Below are 20788 nucleotides of genomic sequence, written 5' to 3' on the forward strand. Positions count from 1 at the left end.
GCCCTCCCCCTCTCTACATGGGACATGAATCCCAGGGGTGTGGATCTTCCTGGCAAAGTGGGATAGAAATCCTAGAATGAGCTGGGACTCATCACCAAGGGATTGAGAAAACCTTCTCGAGCAAAATGGGGAAGAGAAAAATAAGACAAAATAAAGTGTCAATGGCTGAGAGATTCCAGAGTTGAGAGGTTATCCTGGAGGTTATTCTTACACATCAAATAGATATCACCTTTTTAGTTAAGGTGTAACAGAGAGGCTAGAGGGAACTGTCTGAAAATGTAGAGCTGTGTTCCAGTAGCCATGTTTCTTGAATATGACTGTATAATGACATAGCTTTTGCGATGTGATTGTGTGATTGTGAAAACCTTGTGTCTGATGCTCCTTTTATCTACAGTATGGACAAATGAGTAAAACCTATGGATTAAAAATAAATAAATAATAGGGGGAACAAATATTAAAATAAATTAAATAGATTGAAATGCTAGTGATCAATGAAAGGGAGTGATAAAGGGTACAGAAAAAATAGAGGAAACAAAGGCTAAAATATATTGGGTAGATTGAAATACTAGCAATCAATGAAAAGGAGGGGTAAGGTGTATGATATGTATGAGTTTTTTTCTTTTTTCTTTTTATTTCTTTTTCTGAGTTGATGCAAATGTTCTAAGAAATGATCATGTTGATGAATATACAACTATGTGATGATATTGTGAGTTACTGATTATATACCAAGAATGAAATGATCATATGGTAAGAAAGTTTGTGTTTGTATGTTGTTATGTTTAAAAAAAATTTTTTAATTAAAAAAAATAAAAGATTTGGATAGGATGGCTTATTACATCTCTGACCTCTAGGAGTTTTTCTCTGGCAATCGCTGAAGCTAACACTGGGATTTGAGTCTCCCTTGTCTTCACATTTGGTTTCACATTTCCTCCAATTACGGCAACCACAACCCCCAGGAGTTTGTCACATATGTCATGTAAGAGAAAGGCGTCTGGAAAAGGATGTGGGAGTGGGGGTGGTCAGAATGCAAGAAAGAACCACACACACACACACTAAGAGTGGAAAATGATACTGATTTCTTCCCCAACAGAGATAGCAAACTGGGTAGTTCTGCTACTGCAGAAAAGGAATGTGTGGATCTCACCTCAAGGATCACAAAATATGTTAGGGGCAGAAAACTGTAGCAGGCTATATGATTTTGAGGGAATCCTTCAATAAACACCAAAGGAGAGAACATCCTTTATATATAAAAAAAATATTAAATGCCTTGGATGAACCAGTCATCTAGATACAGTAAGATAGCATAAAATGGTGGGAAAAGCTCTATATTCGGAATGAAGGAGCCAGACTTGGAATTCTAGCTGCACTCCCTAGCTGAGTTACTTTGTGCAAACACTTATTCCTATTTTAATGAATAAGGAAGCTAATGACAGAGATATTAAGATCTTTTTTTGATTTAGGACACTACAAAACTGTAAGGATCAATAGAAATGGCTAATAGTATATGGGAAAAAGTGGAACTCAGTACAAATGTTAACAATTACCCAGAAGTGGGAGGATAACTGTTCATATAATGGATCTATTCTATGTCCAAAAGGGAAGGCTCTCACTTTAGCTAATCATGAACCTTATAACATGTGAAAGGCTTTTAGAAAGGGGCAGGTGGAGCCCGATGGTGGGTGCTGAAAATACAGAGCCAGTCTTGTTCAAGACAGTTTATCAGCTCTGAAACTTTCCTTTTCCAGACAAGAAGGCCTTTTTACAGGATTTTTGGAGGTATAAAATTAGGTAGAAACCTCCAGATGGGTTCTTAGGCCAGATAAGTCCTGAAACCCAGAGGGGTTAGCCTCTCCAAGAACATCAACTAGTTCCATCCCCCATCCCATATTATTGATAGTTATATGCAAGATGAAAAATTTAGAATGGGCATAGCGCAAATATCCCTAAAGATTGGGAGAAGGATTAAAAGAAAAGGAGGAATTATAACAGAGAAGATAGGATTTAACAAGTGAATATGACTGCTGAAGCATTATATTGGTATTTCTATAGTCTCCAGTGTCTTGGAACGGCTAGAAGGAAAAACTTAAAATTGTGGAACTATAAACTATACCAAACTCTGAAATCTGTCACTGTAACTACTTGTTACAATGTATTATGAAATGTATTGCTTTTTTGTATATATATTTTGCATTAAAAAATGTTTTAAAAAAACGATTAAGTAGAGACTCTTGCAAGCTTGTGCGGTATAGATGGGACCGACTTGGTCAAAAGTGTAAGGATTTCACAGAGCAGCCTGTTGATTTGGATATGGAGAATTCTATTCTAAAGCAGGCCTCTTCTCAGGATTTTTGAAGTTATAAAACTAGCTAGAACTCTTATGCAAGCTTCAGCTAGATATTGCTAATTGTCATGGCTTGCCTAACCCCAACCAACATCATTCCTGTTAATCTTAAAGAACACCAAGGCTCTGTTAGAGATTATACAAAAATCTAATGCACTGTTTACTTTCCAGAAACCTATAACTTCTAGAGGGTTCCTAGGTCAGATAAGTCCTGCAACCCAGAGGGGCCAGTCTCTCTAGAGTAGCAACTTGTTCCATCCCCCTATCCTATACTGTCGACATCCTTTTCAACACGAAAATTTTAGAATGGGCATGGCCAAAAATTCCTATAAATTGGGAGAAAGATCAAAGGAGAAGGAGGAGTTATAACAGAGAAGACAGGATTTAACAAATGAGTATGACTGCTGAATCATTATATTGATATTTCTTTCAGTCTCCAGTGTCGTGGAAAGCAGCTAGAAGGAAAAAACCTGAAACTGTAGAACTGCATACCCCACACCAATCTTTGAAATCTGCTCTAAAACTACCCATTACAATGTATTTTGAAATTGATTGCTTTTTGGTATATATGCTGTATTTCACAATAAAAACGTTAAAAAAAAAAAAAAAGCTAGGTAGAGACATTTGCAAGCTTGTGTGGTATAGATGGGACCCACTTGATCAAACATCTAAGGATCTCACTGAGCAGCCTGTTCATTTGGATATAGAGAAGTCCCTTCCAAAGGGACCTGTTGGGGCTTGGGAGTGAGGTGTAGATAGGAACAGGAAAACCCTTATCCAGTGTCCTGGACCAATTGTGCTCAAGCAGACTGTGGGTGGGGGTGATGTCCTAGAAATGAGTGGTTTGGAGATTTGGGGGGAGCATACATCTGCTTGATCTAGAGATCAGCAGGGCTATAGCAGGAACATCAAAGCGTAAACAGGTTTGCATTCTGCAGAAAAAACTTGCAAGGGGAAATCTGTTTGCCAGTTTCAGCTCAGCCATGAGTTAGTTGGTTTCCTTTAGCAAAGCCCCTTGAGTCCACTCTGGAGCAAGCCACCCATCCTTCTTAAGTTTGCATTTTATATTTTATAGTCAAGGATGTCCATGTTCTCATTTAAAAGATGAGAAGATTGACCAGATGGAGCTTGAGTTATCCTTAGGCCTACAGAGCATTCTGTGATCTCTGCTCTGTCTACCACCAGAAATGCGATCCTTATGGACAGCATTTGTCTTAAGCAAGTTCTATAGGTCCATTGAACTCTTCTTGTCTGGACTTCTTGAAGTGCTCTTATCCCTCACCTTAGCTCTCTTCTTACACCCCAAGCAGTGGGGAAATGAACAGCTGATATGGTAGATACCAGGATGGTTGGTGGATGATTTAACCATTGGGCAGGGATGTGCTCATAAGTGCTATTTTGCTTTGTTTATTTTAAAAGAGGAAAGAAGAAGAAGTGATTAAGGCCAGAGGAGGACTGGGGAAGAATAGGATATTATGCTTAGAATAACGACTTAAAAATCCACAATAAGCCAAAAGGGGAATCCCACTCACTTTGCATGAGTTTAGTTCCTCTTTTACATATTTGAAAGGAGAGTATAACCAGTTTAGGAGACTGAGCAACCTCAAGGCATTTGGAAGTCCCCTCTGGCCCCCATTTCAAAAGAAGTTTCTTAATTTAGTTGTTAAAAATCCTAACCATGAATGTGCTGAATCAGGCCTTGGATATCTCTTGCCTGCCAGCAGAAATGGGACTCTTGGAGGTACCAGTTAGCAGGAAACCTAATTCACTTTCTGGTAAGTAAAAGAAAGGGAATGACACTAAAGCTTATACTGTCCGAGCATGCTTAGATGATGATCTGTCAACTGCAGCCTGTATAGACAGTCAAACTTTGACCTCAATCATTGCCACCTCTTCCCCAATCAAAGGGGCTATACCCTCATCAAAAAGAACGTATGTTAGTCACCCAAACAAAAAACAAATGAACAAACAAAAACAGATGCAATGAGAGTCAGACAGAAGTTTCCTAAAAGGAATCTTGCTTGAATCACTATCAAAATATTCAAGATTACATTAACATAACCTTAGCTTCTACCCTATATCATTGCCCTAGATGTTGTCTGTGTGCCCCCAAATATATGGAGAATAGCAAATAGGACAGTTTACTTCCAAGCTATTGGGAAATTAGAATCAGTTTCACAGTAGGGGAGTCTGTGAATGGAAACCGATTAGTAGCAAAGTAGCCCCATAATATTACAATGTGAAAACAGTAGTGACAAGCCATGATTTCCCACTGAGGCAGCAGCTGACATTATCCTTTTGCTAATTCACTCTTGAATGCTTTTTATATTATCTTTATTAAGAAGCATCCTGTGGTTTGCCCTTCTATCTTGGCCATAAGCCATCTCCATTTGCAACTGTGGGTCAGAGGTTTACTGTCACTTGGTTTCTGCTATTCTGGGATCCTGTTATCACTATCACTGTCAGGGAGCCCAGGTCTAAAACAGCATCTCCTACTGTCAGGTCCAGCTCACAAAGGACAAGTTTTCAACAGCGCAGGTGCCCCTTACCAAAGTATTCATTTTTAACTTGTCAAACAGTATATCCTCAAGGTCCTACTTAGGAATGTGACCAGCTCTTATAGAGTAGATTGTGGTTGGATATTAGTGGTAGATCCATTTCCACATGATTCCTTCCTCCATTGACTGCATAGCCAATTCTGGCATCTCTACTCCACATAATGAGGACCATCACTTTTTCCAAGCTTTTAAAAGCTATGCCAGACTGTCCTCAGGGTCCTCTCCAGGGTGTTAAATCATGTCATGGGGAGATGCCCTCATTTTGACAAACTTCCCACTTATCCAGATTTATATTCACCCCAGCAGGCCCAGCATCCTCAGGATTCATTTCCAGGTATACTTTCCTTATTCCTCTCTGTACATTAGCCAGGTTCTGTTAACTCCTTCAGCATCTTTCACCAACTTCAACAGGCCCAATATTTCCCCAGACAGGTTCTTCTGAGATATGACCTTAATGTGGATCTGGTGAATAAGAGGTTAGTTACAGGCAGAACATGAGAAGAGAAACCTTATTTTATAAGGCATGGCTATTAGTTGAGACTTCTGCATAGTTTTCAATCAAGTAGGAAGCTCTCTCTTCAAACAAAGCATGTGATCTACTTCTGAAGACCCAGAAGGTTCAGGGGAATCAGGGAATTCAAGAACTGAGTGGTGCTTTGAAGCTGTATTTACCCCAGAAAAGCATGTTCTTAAATTTAATCCATTCCTGTGGGTGAGAACCTATTATAAGCAGGATCTTTTGATGAGGCTACTTCAGTTATGGTGTGTGTGCTGGTTTGAAAGGAAGTATGCCCCCTAAGAAAAGTCAAGTTTTAATATAAATCCCATTTCATAAAGGTAGAATAATCTGTATTCAATACTGTATGTTTGAAACTGTAATGAGATCATCTCCCTGGATGATGTGATTTAGTCAAGAGTGGTTGTTAAACTGGATTAAGGGACGACATGTGTCCACCCATTTGGGTGGGTCTTGATTGGTTTATTGGAGTCCTATAAAAGAGGAAATATTTTGGATAATGAGAGACTCAGAGAGAGCAGAGAATGCTGCAGCACCACAAAGCAGAGAGTCCACCAGCCAGTGACCTTTGGAGATGAAGAAGGAAAATGCCTCCTGGGGAGCTTCATGAAACCGGAAGCCAGGAGAGGAAGCTAGCAGATGATGCTGTATTCACCATGTGCCCTTCCAGCCGAAAGAGAATCCCTGACTGTGTTCACCATGTGCTATCTCACTTGAGAGAGAAACCCTGAACTTCATCGGCCTTCTTGAACCAAGGTATCTTTCCCTGGATGCCTTTGATTGGAAATTTCTATAGACTTGTTTTAATTGGGACATTTTCTCGGCCTTAGAACTGTAAACTAGCAACTCATTAAATTACCCCTTTTAAAAGCCATTCCGTTTCTGGTATATTGCATTCCAGCAGCTAGCAAACTAGAACATGGTGTGACCTGCTTCATTCCAGATGGAACTTAATTCTATTACTAGAGCCTTTTTAAATGGAATGAATATGGTGGGGGAGGGGAGTCATGGAAGCCAGAAGCTGAAAGCAATGAAATCTAAAAGAGAAAAGTCACCAGCAAATTCCAACATGTACCATGTGGCTGAAGAGCCAAGGATCACCAGGAGCTGGTCTTTGGGAAGAAAGCATCTTCTTCTTTTTTTTTTTTTTAGCTAGGTCTGTCTCAACACATCACCACTTGTATCAGCCAGTCCTTCCTCCACAGTTGACGCAAAGAGCAAAGACACACGAGCGGAGGAAATTAGCAACAACGCATTTATATATCAATATGGAGATTGAGCAGGTTGAGTTCAGCAGCACTAGGATGGGAGCTTCTTTGCAGACGTGGAAAGCCCATTCCGAAAGGACATCAGATAATCAATGTTCCCGAAGTGAATTTTGCTTCTACCTTGCCAAGATGCTGTGTCTTGGGCTGAAAGAAATGTCTCCTTGAGACCTGGATAGGTGATGGGGGTTCACCAAGGCGAGGCTTCTTCCTCACTTGCCCATGCAAAGGTCAGTCGTTTCCACCAAAGCCAGCAGTGAAAGGGCCCCCTAGCACAGCTGTGCTGCTGTCTCCTCCCACCAACCCACCTGTAGTTTGGGCAGGTGTCCCCAAAGTCCCTTGGTGGATAGAGGGAACAGAACGGCCCCCTAGCACAGCTGTCCTGCTGTGTCCGCCCTCTGACCCACCTGTCTTTTGGCCAGGTGGGCCTCAAGACCCTTGATGGGTGAAGGGAACTAAAGTGCCCCCATGCACAGCTGTGCTGCTGTGTCCTGCCAGCGAACCACCTGTGTTTTGGGCAGGTGGGCCCCGGGTCCCTTGATGGGCAGAGGGAACTAAAGGGCCTCCTGGCCCAGCAGTGCTGCCATCTCCTCCCATTGAACCACCTGAATTTCGGCCAGGTGGACTCCAGTTCCCTTGGTCTAAAGAGGGAACTAAAGGGTCCCCGTGCCCATGTTGTGTTCTCACACCTCCCACTGCTCTTGCACTAGGCATACCCTGGATGGTTGGTGTCTGTGGAACAGAAGTGATGCTGTCTCTACCGCTTGGCCTTTCCCCAAAGTTCAGAGCTCCAGACATGGAACTGGGTCGTGGGGCGGGCACACTGACCCCACAGCCTGTCATTCCCTTCAGGGCTGCAGGTCCTGTAAAGACAAGTGGTCCTCTATCAGTCTTTGCACCCAGTGCAAAGAGCTGCTATCCCCAGTGCTGGGCATCCCCGTGGCAGTAGCAAAGCCAGGAGTCAGGTTTGTGTCATTGGCAGCAGCACCTGTGTTGTTTCCATAGGCCCTCTTGGTGCCGACAGGGATCCCAAAGGTGAAAGGTGGGGGTGTGAGTCCTGAAAACAGTGGTTCTGTCATGCTGCTCCTGGGTGGCTGGGCAGCAGGAGAGCTTATGCCTGCAGCTTGTGGTGGTGCTGCCAAGTTTGCCAGAGAGTAAGTGGGGCCAAAGCTGGTGGCTCCCAGCTGCTGCCCGATGGAGACCCCAAACGTGGGCTGAGGAGCAGCTCCTGGTCCAAATGGTAAGGTGTAAGTTGCAGCTGGGGTCCTGACTGGCTGTGACGTCAAGCCAGTGCAGACTTGGCTTCAGGCAGTGCTGCCATTCCGCTGTGTGTTTGTAGAAGTAGGAAGGGCATTGAGAAGTGGCAAGATGTTCTTCCAGGAGACGGGAGGAGACTGGTGATGGATGACAGCCTGCGAAGCGGGTGTGGTGTCCATAGGCTCAGGATCAGATGCAGCCTTGGACGCTGGGTGTGCCAAAATGCTGCCAGCTGGACAGAAGGTGGCCAGAGATGCAGTGATGGGGAAGCCAGTGAAGACAGAAGGACCGCCAAAAGCGGCTCTCAGCGGCTGTCCTGGAGGGTCCCCAAAGATGGGCTGAGGCGTGATTCCTGAGCCAAAAGGAGGGGTGAAGATTGAGGTGGGTGCACTGCCCTTAGATGCACATGGGCCTATGGAGCCAGGCGCCTTTGCAGAGGGGGTCCAGTTCATACTCTGATGGGCTTGGGGAAATTGGAAGGAATTCCCAATGGGGCCTGGGGGAGACCTGAAAATGACAGCCAGGGAAGGGGGACTGGTGTCCATAGCCGTTTCCCCAGAGTCTGAGGCAGGCTGGGAGGCCCGGGGTGGAAATGGGCTGGCCGTGGTGGTGGTGGAAGAGGCCATGGGAGCAAGGATGGGCTGGCTGGTGAAGCCAGAGGTGCTGGTGCCAGGGACTATGGGTGGGGTCGGTAAGATGAAAGGCACGGGCTCTACACACATAGGGGTGGGTGACTAATTCTGAGGGTGGTAAGATTAAAGGCACGGGGTCTACACACATAGGGGTGGGTGACTGATTCTGAGGGTGGTAAGATGAAAGGCGCGGGGTCTACACACATAGGGGTGGGTGACTGATTCTGAGGGTGGTAAGATGAAAGGCGCGGGGTCTACACACATAGGGGTGGGTGACTGATTCTGAGGGTGGTAAGATTAAAGGCACGGGGTCTACACACATAGGGGTGGGTGACTGATTCTGAGGGTGGTAAGATTAAAGGCGCGGGGTCTACACACATAGGGGTGGTGACTGATTTCTGAAGGTAGTAAGATTAAAGGCATGGGGTCTACACACATAGGGGTGGGTGACTGATTTCTGAGGGTGGTATGATTGGAGAAGAGGGTTAAGGGGCTAGGAGGTGTAGGGAGGTGAGACGTCAAAGGTGTAGGAACTGCAAGTAAGGGTGGAGGGCCACTGTTCTCAGGAAGGGGAACCGGAGGGAGGGGATTGAATCTAAAGAGAGACAGGGATTGTGTGGGAACAGCCAGAGGCGAGGTAGGAACTGGTATTTGGTCAGGACTAGTTGGTGTAGGGGGAGGTACAGGGCTAGACAGGGCTGGGGACCTGGCATGGGGGTCACTCAAATCAGCTACTGCTGTGGAGGAACTGGCCGGAATCGGCAGGGTGACCGTGACTTGGGTCAAGGCCCCTGCATTCTGTGCAGCAGGCAGAGAGAAAGAAGGGGCAGGCTCAGCGACACTGCCCTCTGTCGTGCCCTCAATTCCATTCTCCTCCAAGATGGTATTGTCCTGTTTTGGCTCAGTCTTCCTCTCCAAGTCTGTATCTTCAGGGCTGGCTACCCGGGGAAGCTTCTGAGGTGGGGGCAGTTCACCTCCACCCCACAACAGTGGCAGTGGCAGTGGCAGTGGCAGTGGCATCACCAGCTTCCTTTTAGAGTGTCTGCATCTGGCAGGTGTGGGAGGAGGAGGAGTGCTGCTTGATGAAATAGCTGCAGGATTTTCTGCCGATGTCTCCTTCCCTGGCTGTGAACCTGGAGAGCTGAGCTGATGGCCTTCATCCAGCTGATGGTGCAGCCCCTTCGGAAACAGGGGACAGGGCGAGACTGGGCCAGGGACCCCTGCTGCACCTGGATCACATCTTCCAAGAGACCTTTCCTTAAGAGGATCAGAGCTGCACTGTAAGGAAGGGACCATTCTCTCTGTCTCCAGCGGCATGGATGTGGAAGGTATATCCTCACCGCTCTGGGGTGCCCTTCTCTGACCTTCCTGCTCTCTGGTTTCTGTGTGATCCTCCTCCTCTATGGTCAACCATTTGCTGCGGTCTCCTGGGCTCCTCAGTTCGTCCTCCTTTAGACAGGGATGCAGGAGGTGGCTGGATGGCACTGGCCTACAGGGGACGTCAGCCTGTGCAGGTGGAAAACACACGAGAGTCCATCTGTGCCCTGGACGAGGAATCCTCACTGTCCCAGAAGAGGGGCCGAGCATCTTGGAATTTCGAGGAGACAGCCGCAGCTTCTTCCGAGGATTCTCTCTGAACACAGATGGACGTACCCCTAGAGAAGAGCATTGGCTCAGCTGGATGGGATAGTTCCTCTTTGGGGGGATGTCAAACCCAGACTGTGAGTTCCGGCGACCCTGGTTGAAGAGCCGGCGCACAGGGCTGGAGAGAGGCGCAGGGGCAGCAGGATGCTCACGACCTACCACCAGTGGAACACAACGGGAGGGATGAACAGGTGGGCGACCGCTGGGCCCAGGGCAGCGGCTGTGCGCCAGGGGGCATAGTAGCTTGGTCAGTGTATTCCCCATGAAGGGCAATTTCAATCGAGGGAGTGGAGTGTGAACCACGAGAGCGGTTGCCTAGCATCCAACTCCTCCAAGGCAAAGACCCAAATGGCACCGTTAAGCCAGAGCCATGTGACAGCAGCATCACCAGGACACGTAACAATGGGAGGGTGCACGTGACATGGGCAGGGCAGGTGACGTGGGGGGAGGACGCCTGGCAGGGAGAGGGCACTTGACAGCGGGAGGGTGCGTGAGGGACAGGGATGGGTGCGAAAGAAGGTGTGGGAGAAAAGATGCCAAAGGGCAACAGTTAAGGCCCAATGGGGCTGCGAAACGTTCTGGGGAGGACATGCCATCCCTTGACCTGCCCAGATCCTGCACTGCACACAGCATCCTTTCCAGGTACTTCACTTCCTTGGACCCCTTCGGTGAAAACAATACCTCTTCTTGGGTCACACAAGTGGCAATGCCCAAAAGAGGAGCTCAGCCAGGCTCTAGGATCCCCGAGCTCATTCCTTTAATGAAGAGACTGTACTACCTTCTCATCATGTAGGCATTTGACAGAATAATACACGCAGTATTGCACACCATGACATGCCTCTAAAGAGCACATGCATTACCTTACTAGGTGCGCTTCTTTGGCTCAACTCATGAGCCCAACTTGGTGCGCAATGGTCTGCTCCAGTCTCCTCAGAAGATGTGGAGCGGGAACGCTCACTTGCCAACAGAGCACCATTGGGCATTGGATTTCTCTTCCAATCGAGCCTGGCTGCACAATTTGGAACTGGTCTGATTTCTGATCCCTTTCCAGATACAGAAGAGAAAGTGCATTCATGCTGTTGACCAAGGTTCACCTGTAATAAGTGGTAGCAGAGATTGGCCTCAATAGAGTCATTTCCGAAAGTTTGATACATGTCTTCTCATGCTTTCCCTTATTCCCATAGATACATTCCACTTTCACATCAGGAAAGCACGCATGACTTTGCCATAGGGCATATGTAGCTGAAATATTAAGAATGTTGGCAGTACACTTGGCAAGAAGTACTTGAAGAATAGAGGTCAGCATCCTTCCTTTGAGGTGTGTGGTAGAATCTGCTTTCACAGGGTTTTTATTAGCAGCGAATCAAGATGTTTTTTGCTCTCGTCTCCAGCCATTAGGGTACCAAGCATAAGTCAGGGTGAAAGAGATTTCTGATTTCTTTTGCATTGTGTTTGGGGGTAAAAGACAGTGCAGGACTCTGCCTTCCCTGCCCCTGGGGTTTCAGTCCTGCCAAGGGAGCTCTTTAGGGTCTTCCAAGCTCTGTTCCTCTCTTTTCACCCTGCCTCTGGAATGGTCAAGTGACTTACCTGGAAAACTATGGGAAGAGTTTGTAGCTGGACCTGCTTTGCCTCAACTCATTCTCTTCTCTTCCTTGAGGCTTACCATGGGTTTCTTCTGTTTCTGCAGCCTTGTGAATTGCTAGTTCTTAAATCTGACCATTTCCAGGGTTCAGTTATAACACCTGGACTGTCACAGGAATGTAAGTTTCTGAACCAAGGTTTCCAAAAAGGAAAGGGGTAATTTGGCCTCCACTGTCACCCTGTTGCTGTATTTCCGAACTCCTTCCAAATCAGGATGAAACCATGATGTTGTGCATGGTAGAAGGCCATTAAGGGGCCCCAGTCTCTGGTGTATTATCTGGGAACATCAAGGAATCAAAAGGAGTAGTTTAGGGGGTGTAAAATGTCCATTTTGAAATGCATTCGATGCTTCCGGGGAGGGTGGATTTGTGTCTGGGTCTTTCAGTGTGTCAGGATGTTCGGCCTAAACAGGTTGAAGATTATTTTGAGTAGGTCAGACAGGTTTGTGCAGTAAAAGTTCTGAGTCCTGTGGAAAAGTCTTTTACCGAAGGTATCAGTTTACTGTGGCTGCAGTAACAAATTAGCGTGAACGCAGTGGTGTGAAATAATAGAAAGACATTATCTATTCTTCATGATCATTATCATCTGTGGAGATCAGAAGTGCCTAGGACAGAACATGCTCATGGCCTAGTCTATAGTCACATTATGACCAGCTTCCTTGGCTTATGGCCACATCAGTTCATTATTTGACTGGGTCTTCATGTCACCTTAGAAAGCATCTTCTTGATGCTGTTTTGATTTGGACACTCTCATGGCCTCAAACTCTGAGCTAATAAATTCCCAACTGTTTAAGCCAACATATTTCATGGTATCTGTTTTCATCATGCTAGAAACCAAAACAGGCACCAAAAACATCCATTATATACCTTAGAAAAATGATCTATTTGACCAAAATGGGAAGCTTCAACTATACCTAAACTGCAGAGACAACAACAGCTGGTGAGTCTGGGGACTTATTTTAGATATCAGGGCAATAAGTTTCAGGACCACGGATATGGTTGGTTGCTAAGTACCTCAGATACTCTCAGAGAAGAAAATGACGTTCATTTCCTCAGCACCAGTTGCCTGAACATTAAATTTTAAGGTAGTTAGGCCAGCTAACTACCAACTCAGCCATAATATGAAAGCCAGAAGGCCTCCCTAACAGCATTTAAGGAGATCATCTTCTGCAGTTTGAAAGCAGATTTATGAAAATCAGGCCTAAGACATGATTGTGAAATTGCAGAATTATAAGTAAGGATGAATTCACAGTCCCAGCAAATCTCTGCTAAATCCTGGCCTTTTGAGAAAGGAGTAAGTAAGAAATAGTTATACCAGGGAAGATTCACTTAAGACCTCTAAATGCCCAGATTCCCCTGAATATTCAGAGGCTGGCATAAATGCTCATGGTCTCTTGCTAGAGGACAATAACTTTCTATTACATGGAAACATGCCAAGGCCTCACCTAAAAAGCAGATGCCTTGCAGGATGATACTTGCCCTTCTAAATATATTAAAACTGTGAGAAGGTCTTCTTATAGTTTCTATGCTAATAATGAGGATCAAGACCTAGTATGGCCCTATTAAGGAGGTATCATCTATACTTTAGGAGGAAAAATGTTATTCACCAAAATAGCTTCAGGACCTGACTAATATGTACTGGCATAAATGGAGAAGCATCTGCCTGGGAATAAATTTGAAGGGTGCTGGAATGGGGAGGAGTGGAATATAAAGCTAGATAAGAAATAATTTATTGTGAGGTTAGGGAGGTACTCTTGAATGACTCAGCACCAGTTGCCTGAAACTTAAATTCTAGTTTACTGCTTGATTTGATTGTGGAAGACTGAAAATAATGATGGCAAGAGTGCTGAGATGGAGAAGCTAGACTAACTTGGTAGAGTATTGAGGAAGGAGTCAAAAGTCTTAAAGGAGTGGCCGTGCTAGTATGAACTTATTAAAGAAGACCAGAAAACCCATCAGGTGGTCATATTCCATGGGAGGGAGAAGAGCACTCTTACAGAACTAAGGCACATGCTAGTAAGGGATCTCTGGCACCATAGAGATGCTCACAATGACAGGTGTCCTCTATAGGTCAGACTTGGTGGAAGGGGAAACTACCATGGACCTGGGGTGCCAAGTGTCAATGGGAATTCGTGGTTTCTAGAAATATTAACAGCAAAAAAGGCATCATTGAACCATCCAGTGCGAGGTGGAAATAACTACTGCAAAAAACAAGGTTCAAAATGGCAACCAGGGGCTCTAATCTATAGGGATTAGTGGCAGTAGTGATCCTTGGGAAAAATACATAGACAGCAAACATTGGTATTACTTGACTTACATAACCAAAGAAACTCAAGAGCAGGCAAGCAGAGGGCTAATATCAAACAACACAAAAAAATCATGATTCCTTATCCATTTTCCAGATGCCATTTAGTTCTCAGACCCTGAGCTTATCAATTGACAAAGAAGCCAAGTCCCCTTTGAGCAAGGACTTTGAACACCATACCAAGTAGATACAGTAATGATTCTTCCAATTCTTCCCCTAAGGTTCCAATGCTTATTTACCATAGGGAAAAAAATGGGAATATCCAGATATTTTGAGAGCTATGGAACACAGGGATTGAATACATTGATACCAGGAGATGCAAAATGTCAATTCTATCTCAAAATTGGTCCAGTGGGTCTATGAAATCATCTTGTGGTCAATTTCCTGGTCCTTCCACACATAATTGAGATAGAAATATTTAACACCAAGCAGAATATTCATACTGACTCTTTTTTCTGTACAGGGAGAGTACTAAATGAAGGATAAAGCGAAAATTCCTTAATCTGCCCACCCCAGCCAGATTAGTGGATCTGAAGCAAATCGTATCCTGGTTTCCTGGTATTGCAGTGATTATTGGCACCACTAAAAACGTAAAGGATGCAGGGGTAGTCATTATCATATTCCTATATAAATCACCATGTCACCCCTTTAAAAAATAGGTATGCTGTTGGGTAATGTCAGACTAATGTAAACCTTATCAAGCCATTGTGCCTTATGTGCATCTTTACTGGAATAGATCAGCAATTATATTTGGTATGTGGCTCTTGGCATGTGCCTATTTATCCATTGAAAGCTTCATAATTTCTATTAGGAAAGAGGATTGGAATCAGTTTGCATTCACTTAGAAGGCACAGAAGTACATATTATATTCTTGTCCCATGCTCTCTGTTAAAGGAAACTTCCATTGTTTGGTCACCCAAAGAACATCATTTTTTATTTAAAAAAAAAATTTTTTTTAAATACCAAAAAAAACCAAACATTCTTAAATTTTGATCATTCCATTCTACATATATAATCAGTAATTCACAATATCATCACATAGTTGCATATTCATCATCATGATCATATCTTGGAACATTTGCATCTATTCAGAAAAAGAAATAAAAAGACAACAGAAAAAAATTTATACATACCATATCCCTTACCCCTCCCTTTCATTGATCACTAGCATTTCAAACTAAATTTATTTTAACATTTGTTACCCCTATTATTTATTTTTATTCCATATGTTCTACTCATCTGTTGACCAGGTAGATAAAAGGAGCATCAGACAAAAAGTTTTCACAATCACAGTCACATTGTGAGAGTTATATCATTATACAGTCATCTTCAAGAAACATGGCTACTGGAACACAGCTCTACATTTTCAGGCAGTTCCCTCCAGCCTCTCCATTACCTCTTGGCTAACAAGGTGATATCTACTTAATGCGTGAGAATAACCTTCAGGATTACCTCTTGACTCTGTTTGGAATCTCTCAGCCATTGACACTTTATTTTGTCTCATTTTGCTCTTTCTCCTTTTGGTCGAGAAGGTTTACTCAATCCCTTGATGCTGAGTCTCAGCACATTATAGGATTTCTGTCCTATGTTGCCAGGAAGGTCCACACCCCTGGGAGTCATGTCCCATGTAGACAGGGGGAGGGTGGTGAGTTTGCTTGTTGTGTTGGCTGGAGAGAGAGGCCGCATCTGAGCAACAAAAGAGGCTCTGTTGGGGTGATGTTAAGACCTAATTTTAAGTAGGCTTGACCTATCCTTTGTGGGGCTAAGTTTCATATTAACAAACCCCAAGACTGGGGGCTCAGCCTATAGCTTTGGTTGTCCACACTGCTTGTGAGAATATCAAGAATTCAACTTGGAGAATTGAATTTTCCCCCTTTCTCACCATTTCCTGAAGGGCACTTTGCAAATACATTTTTATTCACTGTTCAAATCACTCTGGGATTTATCGGGGCATCACGCTGGTGATGCATACCCACAAAAATACATACCCACAAAATCTCATGTCCTACTCAAGGTTCCATGTACTTATGGTGTTCAATTAAGCTGTCTACATATGTTATATTAGGAAATGCACTAGTCAAAATATAAATTTTGTACCAAATAAACATTTTTTTGCTTTAGTCTCACACATAAGTTGAAATTTTAAAATATTAATTATCATCTATTTTCAGCACCCTGCAGTAATGACATTCCTTTGTTCTTCCTCATGCAAAAACATTTTTTAAATTTGTACATTTAGTCACTATTATTATATACTCTAGGCATTCCTAGATTATACCATCTCAGTGTTTATTGTCTATCTTTCTTTCTGATTTCATTTGTGCCCCCAGCCCTCCTCCCACTATCATTCTCACGTTCAACTTCATTCAGTGTTTTAACATACAGAACATCATTTTAATTTGACTTGAAGAGTAGGAAGTGGTAAGGATTCTGGATAGCCTGTGAAGTCACAAGCATACCAGATGGTAAGAGATAAACCTTACAAGGATGTATATGCCTGCCACATCATTGAAGTTTTTAGGGCTCCAGTGGTCTGGAGTATGCCAGTAAAACCTCTCCTCCTACCACTAAGAAAAATGTATAGCACTAGTGTAATTTTCCAGAAACCTACAACCTCCACATGGGTCCCTGGACCATATATGTCCTGAAACCTGGAGGGCCCAGCCTCGCCAGAACATCAGATAGCTTCATCTCCCTACCCCATACTATTGACAGCCCCTTCCCACGTGAAAAAGTTGGAATGGCCAATAGCCCAAACACCCCTAAAGAGAGGGATAGAAAGATCAAAGGTGATGGTGGAGTTATACAGTGATGATAGGATTTAACAAATGAATATGATTGCTGAATCATTAAATTGATATCTCTTTTGGTCTCCAGTATTTTAGAGCAGCTCAAAGTAAAAACCTAAAATTGTGGAATTGCAACCCATGTCAAACTCTGAAATATGTTCTACAACTAATTGTGGTGCTGTGCTTTGAAATTTATTGATTTTTTTGTATACATATTATTTTTTTCACAAAAAAGAAGGCTAAAAAGTCAATTGTGGTGATAAAAAAATATTTAAGCCTAAGCCTCCTATATTCTGGAGCAGCTAGAAGGAAAAATCTGAGAGGATGGTATGGTAGCCTATGACAAACTCTGGGGTCTGTCCTGTAATTACTTGTTGAAGAGTGCTTTGGAAGCTATTGCTTTTTTATTTCTTTGCTTTGTATATATGTTATACTATACAATAAAAAAGTTAAAAAAAAAAAAAAAGAAAGAAAAGAAAAGAAAGATATATAACACTGGGAGGGCTTTTGGAATTCCCAAGAGGTTAGACATGAAGATACTTATCTGACCTCTTTGTTGCATAACCCAGAAAGCTTTGCTTCATATAATGGGATAGATTGAGAGGACTCTGCAGGAAGTTCAGGCAATGGGGGTAATGTTTGCTTTAATACGGGGAAGACTAGAAGCGTCAGGGAGTCAATATTCCTAGAAGTGACCCTCAAATGAAAAGTAATGGGAATGGATGAATAAATACCCAAATTTCCTTACCACTCAATAAACAATTCAAAGAGGCAGATAAGAACTGGGTCATGAGGAGTTTTGTAGTGTCTAGAAAGCTTCAATTTAATTCTAAGGGCAATGGGAGTTCAATGACATGTTTAAGTTGAGGGATGGCATAAATAAATTTGTCTCTAAAAAAGATCACGCTGAGTGCTTTGAACAAAATTACTTGAGAGGAACAAAAATGGATGCAGGGAGACCAATTAGGTGAGAAAGGTGGCAGCAAGATGAAGGAATGGGATGATTACAGATATTTTGGAATAAGATTCTGCAGGACTTGCTGACAGCTTGGTTATAAAGGGTGAGGGAAATTATGGTGCCATTTACTGAAATGCAGAAGATGGGGTGGGAGCATGCTTTGAATTTCAGATTAAATATTACTTTTCCTTCATTCTTGACTCACTCTGTCTAGTAAAGTCCAGGAGTCAGGTGATTTGGCACAGTTTGGGATGTAAGAGTTCCAGGGGAAAATTAGAAAGGTTAAAAGGCTAGGTATATACCTGTATTAACATTTTATTTCTGTGATATTCATATAGTAGTACAATGACAGGATCCTGTTTTGTTTTTCACAAGTTCTTTACATTATACAATATATAGTTTCCTGAGCATGAAAAATATGCCAATTGCAAATTGTAACTATGTTGACTCTTAGCCAAATTACCCCACGCAGGCTGCTGGGACTGAACATTGCTAAAAGGGAAGCATAATCCCAAATTAAGTCATGCTTTTTATCCAAGAGGAAAAACAATCAACTGGGTAACACAAACTATGTGAAGGAGAGAGCAGATGGTTTGTACAATATTAACCCTCAGGGCAGAGTATGCAGGAGACTGGTCCAAGAGAGTTTCATTTCCAGACAAGTTCTTTAAAGAGTCTTCCTCTCCCAGAAGTTCTTTAAAGAGTCTGCCCACCCAGCCAGCTCTTTAAGCCTTTCACTCCACTAGACCCATGGTGTCCTGACTTCACCCAGGGAAGGAATAGACCTTTAAACTCCTAGGGAAAACAACAGTCCTGCTGGCATTTGCTGTGGCTCAGAAATCACTAAAGGCTTGTATTATGCAAGAGTAGAATTTCTAAAGCCTTTGATTTAGAAGCTATGGGCCATACAAGAGGCTCAGCTTTTAGAAATGTTCCTATGGCCATTCATCTGTATATTTCATTTCTGTAGATCACACCAGACAGGAGAGGTTGGGGGAGAGTTGGGCTCCAATAGGACAGCCCACAGTGACCTTGGGGCACTCAAAGTCCAATTTAAAGATTCCTCTACCATATGTAGTGTAGAGTTAATATTGCACTGCTGGATGACTAGTAAGAATTTCAAACACCTCCTCAAATTTAACTTTTATTCTTACACATTAAACACTGTTTCTCTACGGAAAGTCGAAGATTGCTCTAAGCGCAACTTAAACTGCACAAACTCCTGCCCCTAATAGGATTAAAGTTTTATATCCTTCCCCATCCTTTGATGGAGCAATCCTGGGACATAACTCAACAGAATCTCAGAGTCCCCAGTGAAATTAAATCTTGGCTGCCACAGCAGAATCCTATTCAACATACATTATATTGGCTTTCCTCCTGTGGTAGACAAGGAAATGTACCGTTCAGATCTCCCTTCAAGAAAGAACTTGCTGCCCTTCTGGAGGCACTGTGACTAGCAGTAGCCCTCAAGCTGTCATATGCTTCAGGTTCTGTCTCAGGCAGAGAATCATCCTTCCTGGGAAGCCCACATCCTGTGAGTGGGTAAGATATGGGTGTAAAGCCTGGGCATTCTGGCCCCATGTGAGGTGATACTAATGGGTGATACTCACTCCAAATCTCCTCTCCAGGTTAGCTGAGGTTTTATCAGAACTGTTTTATAGTTTGACTGTCCTTCCGTCCTTTCATGGATGTTCTAAAATATCTTGAATCCATAGTCTGCCTAGCATCTGCTTCTAGAGAATCCAGTCTACCTCACCTTCTTTCCCATCTCATTTTGCCCACTCCCTCACATGTATCTCCTGAGACCAGAAATAAATCTTTTGTACTCAAGTCCTCATCTGCTGTTTTGCTGGTTTTTCTTTGTTTGTTTTTTGGCTTTAGCTCATTTAATGCTCATGATACTTCCATAAGATTCATATTGTGATGTTTGCAGAACTTATAATTTGATATAAATTAATATCATTTGCATGCAAAGCACATACATGGGCTAGAAGTTAAGGTGAGTGAAGATGAAAAGATCAAACAGGGTAAAATTAGGGAGATTCTAGTAAGTCCAGAGGATGGGACAAGAACAGTTTGTTACAGACAAAAAGAAGATCACATTATTTATCAGAGACTCTAATTACAGACTATGTTATTTCTAAGCATTATATATATATATTTTTATTTAGTTAGCTAACTTTTTAATTGTATAACATAATTTATATATGCAGCAAAGAAAGAAAAAAGCAATAATTTTCAAAGCACTCTTAAAGAAGCAGTTACAGGACAAATCCCAGAGTTTATCATAGGCTACCATACAATCCTCTCAGATTTTTCCTTCTAGCTGCTCCAAAACATAGGAAGCTAAAAGGAATAAATATTTTTTATCATTACAATCAATTTTTAAAAATTTTCTTGTGAAAAATAACATATATACAAAAAAACAATAAATCTCAAAACACAGCACCACAGTAGTTGTAGAACATATTTCAGAGTTCGGCATGGGTTACAATTTAACAATTTTAGGCTTTTACATCTATCTCCTCTAAGATACTGGAGATTAAAAGAGATATCATTTTCATGATTCAGCAATCATATTCATTTGCTAAATCCTATCATCACTGTATAACTCCACCATAGCCTTTGATCTTTCTCTCCCTCTCTTTAGGGGTGTTTGGGCTATGGCTATTCTAACTTTTTCATGTTGGAAGGGGCTGTCACTAATATAGGGTAGAGAGAGGGAACTATATGATATTCTGGAGAGGCTGGGCCCTCTAGGCTTCAGGACTTATCTGGTCCAGGGACCCATCTGGAGGTTGTAGGTTTCTGAAAAGTTACTCTAGTGCATGGAACCCTTGTGGAATCTTATATAGTGTTCTAGGTGTTCTTTAGGATTGGCT

The 20788-nt window shown here is 43.0% G+C and overlaps 2 long non-coding RNA genes across 2 annotated transcripts in view; one reads left to right on the forward strand and one right to left on the reverse strand.

Moving 5' to 3' along the window:
* Nucleotides 1–6700: 6700 nt before the first annotated feature.
* On the reverse strand, nt 6701–8259 carry LOC143667965 (uncharacterized). The gene is made up of 3 exons (XR_013168210.1): nt 7670–8259; nt 7371–7544; nt 6701–6828 (listed from the first exon to the last, which is right to left on the reverse strand). It is a non-coding gene; the product is annotated as an uncharacterized LOC143667965 (long non-coding RNA).
* A 2432-nt stretch (nt 8260–10691) lies between these two features.
* Nucleotides 10692–20788, forward strand: part of LOC143667966 (uncharacterized) — a 44591-nt gene continuing 34494 nt past the window's right edge. The window contains exons 1-2 of the long non-coding RNA XR_013168211.1: nt 10692–10856; nt 14623–14749. This is a non-coding gene — a long non-coding RNA (uncharacterized LOC143667966). The remainder of the gene's footprint in view (nt 10857–14622; nt 14750–20788) is intronic.

The sequence above is a fragment of the Tamandua tetradactyla genome, chromosome 24 (assembly GCF_023851605.1).
Source record: "Tamandua tetradactyla isolate mTamTet1 chromosome 24, mTamTet1.pri, whole genome shotgun sequence".
In the NCBI taxonomy this organism is placed as follows: domain Eukaryota; kingdom Metazoa; phylum Chordata; class Mammalia; order Pilosa; family Myrmecophagidae; genus Tamandua; species Tamandua tetradactyla.